The sequence below is a fragment of the Trachypithecus francoisi genome, unplaced genomic scaffold (genome assembly GCF_009764315.1).
Source record: "Trachypithecus francoisi isolate TF-2019V2 unplaced genomic scaffold, Tfra_2.0 Contig01293, whole genome shotgun sequence".
Taxonomy (NCBI): domain Eukaryota; kingdom Metazoa; phylum Chordata; class Mammalia; order Primates; family Cercopithecidae; genus Trachypithecus; species Trachypithecus francoisi.
In genome coordinates, this window is record NW_022681313.1 from 1 (window position 1) to 10,226 (window position 10,226).

The window sequence follows — 10,226 nt, forward strand, 5'->3', positions numbered from 1 at the left end:
CACCTGGAAACTCCAGCAAGAGCAGAGGCAGGTGGAGGAGCTGAGGATGCATTTTCAGAAGCAGAAAGGAATAACTGTTCAGAGAGGAAGCCACTGCCTTCCTGGCTGCCTCCATCAAGCAGGAAGAGGCTGTTTCCAGCTGCCCTTTTGCATCCCAAGTACCTGTGAAAAGACAAAGCAGCAGCTCAGAGTGTCAACCGCCGCCTTGTGAAGCGGCTCAACTCCAGCCTCTTGAAATGCCTATTGTGTGGCGTCCTCAGATCAAACCAACGTACTTTCTTCCACATTTCTCAACCCCCAGTGTTCTCCTCAGCATTCACCGCTTGGGGTTGTGAAAAGCCCACAGCACACCAGTTTGCCCCCATCACCCAACAACCCTCACTTTCTGCCCTCATCCTCCGGGGCCCAGGGAGAAGGGCACAGGGTCTCCTCACCCATCTGCATCCAGGTGTGCACTGGACGGTAAGAGCACCTTGCACCATGCCTGGTGCCACCTCTTTCTGGAAGTGGGTTACAAATTTTCAACTGCTAAAGAGCTAATGTCAGAACTTTCAATGTGAAGGTTTTCCAAAAGCATAGCAGCATCTCCCAGACACTACAATCCTTGAATTGTATACATCCTTGTATACAATCCTTGAATAGAATCCATGGTAGACCAAAGTCACTCATCCTCTAAGGCAGGGGTGGCAAACTTGCTCTGTAAGGGCCAGATGGTAAATATTTTTGCTTTGCAGGTCACACTGTCTGTATCATCCCAACCTAATTTTGCCTTTGTATCACCAAAACAGCCACAGACATCATGTAAGCAAATGCACATGGCTACGTCCCAATAAAACTTTATTTTTAAAAAAAGTCAGTGAGCAAGACTTGGCTTGTGGGCTGCAGTTTGCTGACCACTGCTCTCAGGATTCCCAGGATTCCTTGTATCCAACCTTATCATAGGCAAAACCAATGCCTCAAAGGTTTAAAGGAAATCATCAGATCTTACTCTTCATGTAATGGTCTGCATAGTGCAAACTTTTACTGAGCACCTACTATGTGCCAGGCCCTGTTCTCGTCTCTGGGAATTAGCTGAGCTAGTCAAACAAAATTTCTATTCTCATGGGAACAGAGACAGTTTAAAAGCAAATGAAACAATTTCAAAGTAAATTATGTACTATATTAGCAGAAAATACATCTTATGGAGAAAAAGCAAAAGGGTGTGTGTGTGTGTAATTTGGAAGTTTGCTACTTTTTTCTTGAGAGGGAGTCTCGCTCTATCACCCAGGCTGGAGTGCAGTGGCATGATCTTGGCTCACTGCAACTTCTGCCTCCCGGGTTCAAGCAATTCTTATGCCTCAGCCTCCCAAGTAGCTGGGACTACAGGCACATGCCACCACACCTGGCTAATTTTTGTATTATTAGTAGAGACAGAGTTTCACCATATTGGCCAGGCTGGTCTCAACTCCTGACCTCGTGATCTACTCGCCTTGGCTCGCAACGTGCTGGGATTACAAGCGTGAGCCATCACACCCAGCTGAAATTTGCAACTTTAATTAGAAGGGCTAGGGACATTTAGCAAAACCTTGAAAGTAGTAAAAAAAAAAAAAGGTGTGGATATTGGGGTGCAGACATTGAAGGTGAAGGAGAAATAGCACATACAGAGGCCCTGAGGTTAGAGCTTGTAGGGACTGTTCAAGGACAGAAAGAGGGCCAGTGGCTGGACTAGAATGGGAGTGGTCATGGAGATGGCTTAGGAGACTCACTAATTCAAGTCTGCTGCTGCTGGCCATGTATCTGTCACTTCTTCCTTTACAGAACTCAGGAGCTCACGATGGCCATCCTCCAAGCTTCTCTCCCCATTCTTCCAGCCTCCACCCGCCCTTCTCTGAGCCCAAGCAGACAGCAGTCATGGTGCTGGGGGCAACCCTTGTCCCAAAAGCCCATGTGTACGGCAAAAGGTAGGCACCTGAAAAAAGGCTTCAACATGGGATTCACTTTGCCTCTTCTCTCTTCTGTAACCCGGGAGCAGAGGTTGCAGTAAGCCCAGATGGCACCACTGCACTCCAGCCCGGGTGACAGAGCGAGACTCTGTCTCAAAAATAAATAAATAAAGAACAATATAGGTTAATAATGAGTGATCTATGCTTACAACATTAAATGCTGGTGGGAGAGGGACAGATTGATTATAAAGGGCTGGCAACGTCCTCCAAAGGGAGCATAATGAAGTTCCCTTTAAAGGCAGAATAAATTTCATTTTAGAGAGAAACAAATCCACTCCAAGTGCATGTAAAAGGATGTACAAATATGAGTTAGAAGTTTTCCAGGGAGTCATTTCCTGGGGTCATCCCAGAAATCACGATGACAAATGGCCATAATCTGCAAAACAACGTGAACAATTAACTAATTTCTGTGAAGTTAAAGATTGGGATCAGGGTGTCTGGGAAACAATGTTGAAGGAGAGAGGGGACACAGATCCCTGGACAGGATTGGAGAGATGCGCAAAGCAGGGACACAGTGCAGTATCTTTATGGAAAAGGAAGAGACGTCACTCTTCAGCTGGTGGAAGAAGTCAGGGGTATGAAGGATTCAGGGTATGGAGAGTCTCAAGGGGCAAAGAAGAGGTGGCAGAAAGGAGACAAACAACATAAGCATGACATAAAAGTGCCACATACCACAAGTCAGGGAAGGGGCAGAGACCCTGATGTGGACCAGACACTCCACAGGAGAACACACTCACAATAAACAAAGCTGTTTCATAAAGAGACCTCAGCAATGCCTCCAGCTCTCTGCAAAATAACCCATTTGGAATAAATGACCTGTGGGATAGATTACTCTGGAAATTCCTGGGTTGATTTTTTTTCTTTTTTTTTTTTTTTTTTTTGAGACACGGTCTAACTCTGTCACCCAGGCTGGAGTGCAGTGGTGCAATCTTGGCTCACTGCAGCATCCACCCCCCAGGTTCAAATGATTCTCCCACCTCAGCATCCCGAGTAGCTGGGATACAGTCCTGTCATCACGCCTGGCTGATTTTTTTTAAATTTTTAGTGAGACGGGTTTTCACCATGTTGGCCAGGCTGGTCTCGAACTCCTGACCTCAGGAGATCTGCCCACCTCTGTCTCCCAAAGTGCTAGGATTACAGCCATGAGCCACCGCACCCGGCCTCATCTTTTTCGTATTGAACTGGACTCTTACTTATTTTCCCCTAAAAGAAGGGGTGTGCCTTAAGGGAGAAAATTGATCTGCAAGGTTCCCATTCTAAGATGCCACCACCAATAAACCCACAGTACCATTCACTATTGTTAATATATGGGAGTTATTTTCTAAGCCCTGGACCTTTTCTTTTCCTCTTAGATCATTTTTCCAAAATTTAGCCTGTTGTTTCTAGAACAGAAACAGTATCATGTCAGACCCATGAATTCAATACCTTTCTCCGTATTTTACCCATGCAGATGGCTGGTTTACACTCTTCTGATAAGGTGGCGCCAAAGTTTTCAATTCCATCTAAACTTTTCTAAGTCAAGTTCAGCATTTTCAGAGGTAACACAGCCTCCATCCTATGAAGATGCCGTAAAGCAGGTAACCATGTGATTTGTTCTTTATGGAAGAATAAATAGACTGACTCAATGAACAGACATTGTTTTTATATGATTAAACTTCACATAGTTTGTAAATTCTGATACTGAGTGTGTCATGTGCCACGTCACCAAAATAAGCAAATTATGTAGACAATAATTGGAAAACAGTGTTGCGTGTGTAGCTGTGTGAGGCAGGGAGAGAAGAGAGAGGGTCACCTGTCTGGCTTTGGTACCAGCTCTGCCATCTGCCAGATGCCACTGTTGCTCAGGTGAACACTTCACCTCTCTTATACAAAACAGGGATATTTACTTGGTAGGATTCTAGATAACCTAGCACTTACCACTTTGTTCAGGTACATAATAGCTTCTCAAATAGATGACAGTGATTGTCAGGGTAATACTTCTAAGGTGCTCCCTGGCTTTAAATTCAATGACCCTGCCAAAACATTGATGAGTGTTGAAGCTGTATAATAAACGCAAGGAGGTTCACTGTATCCTCTGCTTTCGTTTGTATTTGGAAAGTCTCAAATTTAAAAGTCGGAAAAAGAAAACAAGGCTGGGTCTGGTGGCTCACACCTGTAATCTCAGCACTTTGGGAGGCCAAGGCGGGTGGATCACATGAGGTCAGGAGTTTGAAACCAGCCTGACCACATGGTGAGACCCCGTCTCTACTAAAAATACAAAATTATCTGGGTTTGGTGGTGCGTGCCTGTAATCCCAGCTACTCAGCAGGCTGAGGCAGGAGATTGCTTGAACCTGGGAGGCGGAGGTTGCAGTGAGCTGAGTTCGCAGCACTGTACTCCATCCCAGGTGACAAGAGCAAAACCCTGTCTCAAAAAAGAAGAGAAAAGAAAAGAAACCGAAAACAATTAATGATCCCCTATTTCAAATAGTTTGAGCTTGGATAAGGTATTTGATAGCCCTTCATATGTGCTTAACCCAGAGAAGAACATTTACATCGGTTGCTGTATCGGATATCCCACAGATCAAAGTCAGCCTACAGTTAAGTTTTGTTTGGCTTAAAGGATATTTAAAATAACAGAGATGGTATGCAAAGTGGGCTTTCTCATTTCTAAAAAGTTAGAGGATCTGGCAACCCAGGAGCCACATCGCTGCAAGACAATTGCCTAAAGCAAGGCTCTTCTGCTACTTTGAGCCACAACTATGCTCTGCTCTCTGCCTCTTTTTCTTATTCTATATTCAGTTCATTTCAATTACCTGCCAGACACTTAGGCTTCTGGTACCTTCTGAACTGATAAATGACTCATTTTTTGGTCAGTGCTCCCATCCATATGATTAGTGATACCTGTGTTTATTGAGTCGGGCTCTCAGAGTAGTGAGATGGATATATGCCTTTTTCTCCCAATTCCTCTCCCCTCGTTTCTGTAAACATCAGCTGATTCTTCAGTTTCAAAAGAAGAGGGCCAGGCAAAGTGGACGTCCAGAAATAAGACTCTACTGAGATGAGCCAGAGAGGAGGGGACATACCCTACAAGTGTCTACAGCTTCCTCAAGCTACTGCAATGAAGAACCAGCAAAATACGAGCCAAGTTCTTGGACCACATTGCAGAAACCAAGCAAGAGGTAGATTCAGGTCACTTCAAAGTAAGAGCCTAAAAAGACATTTTCTATATACTAGATGTCCTGCTCCTGGATGAAAACCTGTCAAATAATAGAACTGACTCTAAAATACTCTGTGCTAGGAAGCATTCTGCCTTCTTTTTCCTTTCTCCTGTTGTAGTAGACTGTTTCATTCAGCAGTTTATCTGCCTAAAATTAATACTGAAGCGAATCAAATATGGTTAAAAAGCCATTAGGGCCGGGCGCGCGGTGGCTCAAGCCTGTAATCCCAGCACTTTGGGAGGCCGAGACGGGCGGATCACGAGGTCAGGAGATCGAGACCATCCTGGCTAACCCGGTGAAACCCCGTCTCTACTAAAAATACAAAAAACTAGCCAGGCGAGGTGAGGGGCGCCTGTAGTCCCAGCTACTCGGGAGCCGAGGCAGGAGAATGGCGTAACCCCGGAGACGGAGCTTGGCAGGTGAGCTGAAATCTGGCCACTGCACTCCAGCCTGGGTGACAGAGCAAGACTCCGTCTCAAAAACAACAAACAAAAAAAGCCATTAGGCAATAGACCCATAGTCATTGCAGCATGATTCACCGTAGTCCAAAGGTAGACACAACCCAAATGTCCATTGACAAATGAATGGATAACAACATGTGTTATATCTATACAATGGAATTTTATTCAGTCTTTAAAAAAAGAAATTCTGGCCGGGCGCGGTGGCTCAAGCCTGTAGTCCCAGCACTTTGGGAGGCCGAGACGGCGGATCACGAGTCAGGAGATCGAGACCATCCTGGCTAACAGGTGAAACCCCTCTCTACTAAAAAAATACAAAAAAACTAGCCGGGCGAGGTGGCGGGCGCCTGTAGTCCCAGTACTCGGGAGGCTGAGGCAGGAGAATGGCGTAAACACGGGAGGCGGAGCTTACAGTGAGCTGAGATCCGGCCATTGCACTCCAGCCTGGGAGACAGAGCGTCAGACTTCCGTCTCAAAAAAAAAAAATTTCTGGACATGTCACAAATAGATCAACCTTGAGGACATTCTTCTTAGAGAAATAAGCTAGTTGCAAAAGACACACACTGTCTGATTCACTCATATGAGGGACTTAGAATAGTCAAATCGTAAAGGCAGAAAGGAAAATGGTGGTTGCCAGGGGCTAAGGATGGGGCGTGGGAAATTACGGTTTAATGAGTACACAGTTTTAATCTTGCAGGATGAAAAGAATTCTGAAGACAGATGGTGTTCATGGTCACACAACAGTGTGAATGTACCTAATTCTCCTTAACTGTACACTTAAAAAGGTTGATAGTAATTTAAAGTTATGTGTATTTTACCACAATTAGAAAAAAAAAAACTTTAACCAAACCTAGTTCAAAATCCTGCAGTGCTGCTTGTAATGATTTCCTGCGGAGATAACCACCTTCTACATTGTCTGTCCTCCTTTGGTTAATCTGCAATAGCAGGCCGGGCGCGGTGGTTCACGCCTGTAATCCTAGCACTTTGGAGGCCGAGACGGGCGGATCACGAGGTCAGGAGATGAGACCATCCTGGCTAACACGGTGAAACCCTGTCTTTACTAAAAAAAAAAAAAAAAAAAACAAAACTAGCAGGGCGAGGTGGTGGGCACCTGTAGTCCCAGCTACTCTGGAGGCTGAGACAGGAGAATGGCATGAACCCGGGAGGCGGAGCTTGCAGTGAGCTGAGATCTGGCCACTGCACTCTAGCCTGGGTGACAGAGCGAGACTCCGTCTCAAAAAAAAAAAAAAAAATCTGTAATAGCAAATGACCCGGAGTCAGCAGATGGATGAACTCCCGGACGTGCTTATTGAAAGTGGAGGTAAGACTGCCCGTGTCCTGTCCATTAGGGCATTCTGAGACTGCTGAACTCTTAAGGAACGAACTCTCGGTAGCAAGATCAGATGCACACTGTGAGTCGGATGTACCAGGCAGTCCTCAGGGAGAGTCATTTCCTTTGAGCTTCTCGCACATTTTTACAGCTGATAAAAGAAAGCATAGTGGATGATTCTCACTGTCCTTTGTCCTAGGAGCATTTTTCAGAATCATTTTAATAGTTTTCATGTCTCAGCCTAATTCTTGTTTCCTTAAGTGTTTTCTCTGCTGCACTACTTCTTTCTATGTTCTAATCTCAATGTGCATGCCTTCTCAATTATGAGAAAAAAAAAGCAGATAATGAACGTTTTGTGCCACCAACTCAAAGTGAAATTCAATTAGTAACCTTCCACTGGATGGTTCATTCAGGCTTAAATGTTATTCATGCTAGCAATAAAACATAATCAACATGTGCTTTTTGTCACCTTTTAATTTGTTCATTTATTTACTTAAAAAATTACAGAGTGTGTACCTAGAATTTCAAACCACACAAATGAATAAGATGACCTGAGGAGGATGTGTAGAAAAAAGAAAAGAACTCAGGAAGAATCTTTGGGCCAAAACATTTAAAATTTCAGAGATGGAGGTAGCAAAGGACTCAGAGAAGGGGTAGCTAGGCATTGTGCTAGTCTCAGTGCTGCATCAGACGAAGTCCTGATGTCTATAGAGTGTACAGTCTGGTAAGGGAAACAGACAACAAGCAAGTGAACACACCTTTCCTCCACTGTAACAAGAGGGAAGAAGAAAGAGATGGGTACAAACATATGTGTGTATATGAGTTCTGTGATGGAAAAATGAGAAGAGTTCATATCTGATGCCTGTATTTTTATACAGACAAACACACACAAACATATACATATGCATACACACACACTCACACACATATATATATTTTTGAGATAGAATCTCACTCTGTCACCAGGCTGAAGTGCAGTGGTGCAATCTCGGCTCACTGCAACCTCCCCCTCCCAGGATCAAGCAGTTCTCCTGCCTCAGCCTCCCAAGTACCTGGAACTACAGGTGTGCGCCACCATGCCCAGCTAATTTTTCGTATACTTATTAGAGATGGGGTTTCACCATGTTGGCCAGGATGGTCTCGATCTCCTGACCTCATGATCCGCCCACCTTGGCCTCCCAAAGTGCTGAGATTACAAGCGTGAGCCACCGCACCTGGCCTGCTCTTGTATATCTTTAATGAAATATGTGGCAAGGCCAGAAATGCATGAGGATGTACAAGAGGAGTTTGGAAGATTCAGGTGAAGAAGAGCAGTTATGACTTAATCATGAATGAATTGAGTTTTCTGGGGAAACACAGCAGGGTTGTTTTGCAGTCTTAAATGCCAGCGGTAGGTCTGACATCAGAAATCTAAAGTGAAACCAAGTCAGCTTAGTTGTTTAATTTTTCTGTTGCAATGTTCTGCTGATCAGAGCATGCTCAGTGAAGGCAGACGATCAGGTTCATCCAGAGGTAGGGTTCTGCCAAAACTACAGGCTGGACAAGGAAAAAAAGTGAAGACCAGAGGGACTGGTGGACAGTGATAACGTAGTAGAGTCTATGGATTGGCATGACTGTAAATGGCTTGAGAAATTATTGTTACCGGGTACTTAATAAGTGGCTTGGAGGGTTTGGAGAGGATGGACAGCGAGTAGAAAACATAGCTTGAAAGTGAACTTTCAGAGGGATGCAGTATTTGGAGATGGCACAATCCAAGATATGTCTGACAGGGTGGGAAAGAGGGAATCACTGGAGTTGAGAGCAGGTCGGGAGCTGAGAGGCCACCATGAATGCTGTGATTTCCAAGGATGCTCAGGTTACAGAATGAGAAGGGCTGAGTGGGGGAAAGGCAATGGAGTAGGAAGTAGAGTTTTCAGTGAATGAGAAGAGTGACCAGAAGGCTAGGGGTGAGGCATTGGTGTCAGCCTCAAAACCCAAATTGCTGAGTTGTCATCAGAAGGAGGGGGAGTAGCAATCAGAAAGTGGCAATGGTGTGGCACCTGGTCCCTCATCTTCAGGCCCTCACTGAGGGTGTCGGATGGACTCAGTGTCTTCAAGGGACCATCAGGGGTCAGAGGAGTAGGCACAGGAACCTTCAGGGAAGAGAGTTTAAGAATCGCAGAGTAGAATTCCCAACAGGAAAGGGTTTGGGAAAAACCAGAGGACGATGAATTGGAGATTGACAGAGCAGCTTAGAGATGAGATTGGGTGATAAGCGGTGACCAGGGAGCATGGCCGTCTTCCGTATCTAAGTGTAACTCACTCATATTGCATGGCATGCTCAATTTGAAGTGATTTAACAAGTCACATCTTGTATTGCCCACAGAAATGCCAGACGCTAGAGAGGATCACTCATGTCTTCAAAAAGTTCCAAGATACTCAGATCTTCCCAAAGCCCAACTGCTGTCCTCCCCAAGCCCTCGGCTTCCTTTGAACAAGCCTCTTCAGGCAGCCAGATCCCCTTTGATCCCTGTGCCACCGACAGTGATGAGCATCTTGAAGTCTTAGTAAATTCCCAGAGCCCCCTAGGAAAGGTGAGTGATGTCACCCTTCTAAAAATTGGGAGCGAAGAACCTCATTTTGATGGGATAATGGATGGATTCTCTGGGAAGGCTGCAGAAGACCTCTTCAATGCATATGAAATCTTGCCATGCCCCCTCTCTCCGATGCAGACACAGTTTTCGCCCTCTTCTGTGGACAGCAGTGGGCTGCAGTTAAGCTTCACTGATTCTCCTTGGGAAACCATAGAGTGGCTGGACCTCACTCCGCCAAGTTCCACACCAGGCTTTAGCGCCCTCAGCACCAGCAGTCCCAGCATCTTCGACATCGATTTCCTGGATGTCACTGATCTCAATTTGAGTCCTTCCATGGACTTTCACTTACAGCAGTGGTAGAATGCCCGATGCACCAGCGCTACGGAAGACCAATAGGAGTCCATGGGGAAAAGCACACAGCCATACGTACTTTACTGTCCAAAAATAGAAGAAGAAGAAGAAGAAGAGAATTAAAGAGAAGCAATGGAGACTTCTGTGCCAATCAACAAGAACAAATAGAAGACATTTTAAGAGATACATTTACTGTAATATTACCAACATTCAGTACCTGTTAATGATTTCAACATGCATTCAGAAATGTGCTTTCTCAGATTAAGGATGCCAAAAAAGATATTTCACTGCCTTTTCAAAGGCCAGTATATTTCTAGTCCATTATTTTTCTCA

General features: G+C 45.0%; 1 pseudogene; it reads left to right on the forward strand.

The window, feature by feature from the left end:
* The first annotated feature begins 4 nt into the window (after positions 1-4).
* On the forward strand, positions 5-9,902 carry LOC117091510 (annotated as a pseudogene).
* Positions 9,903-10,226: the final 324 nt, after the last annotated feature.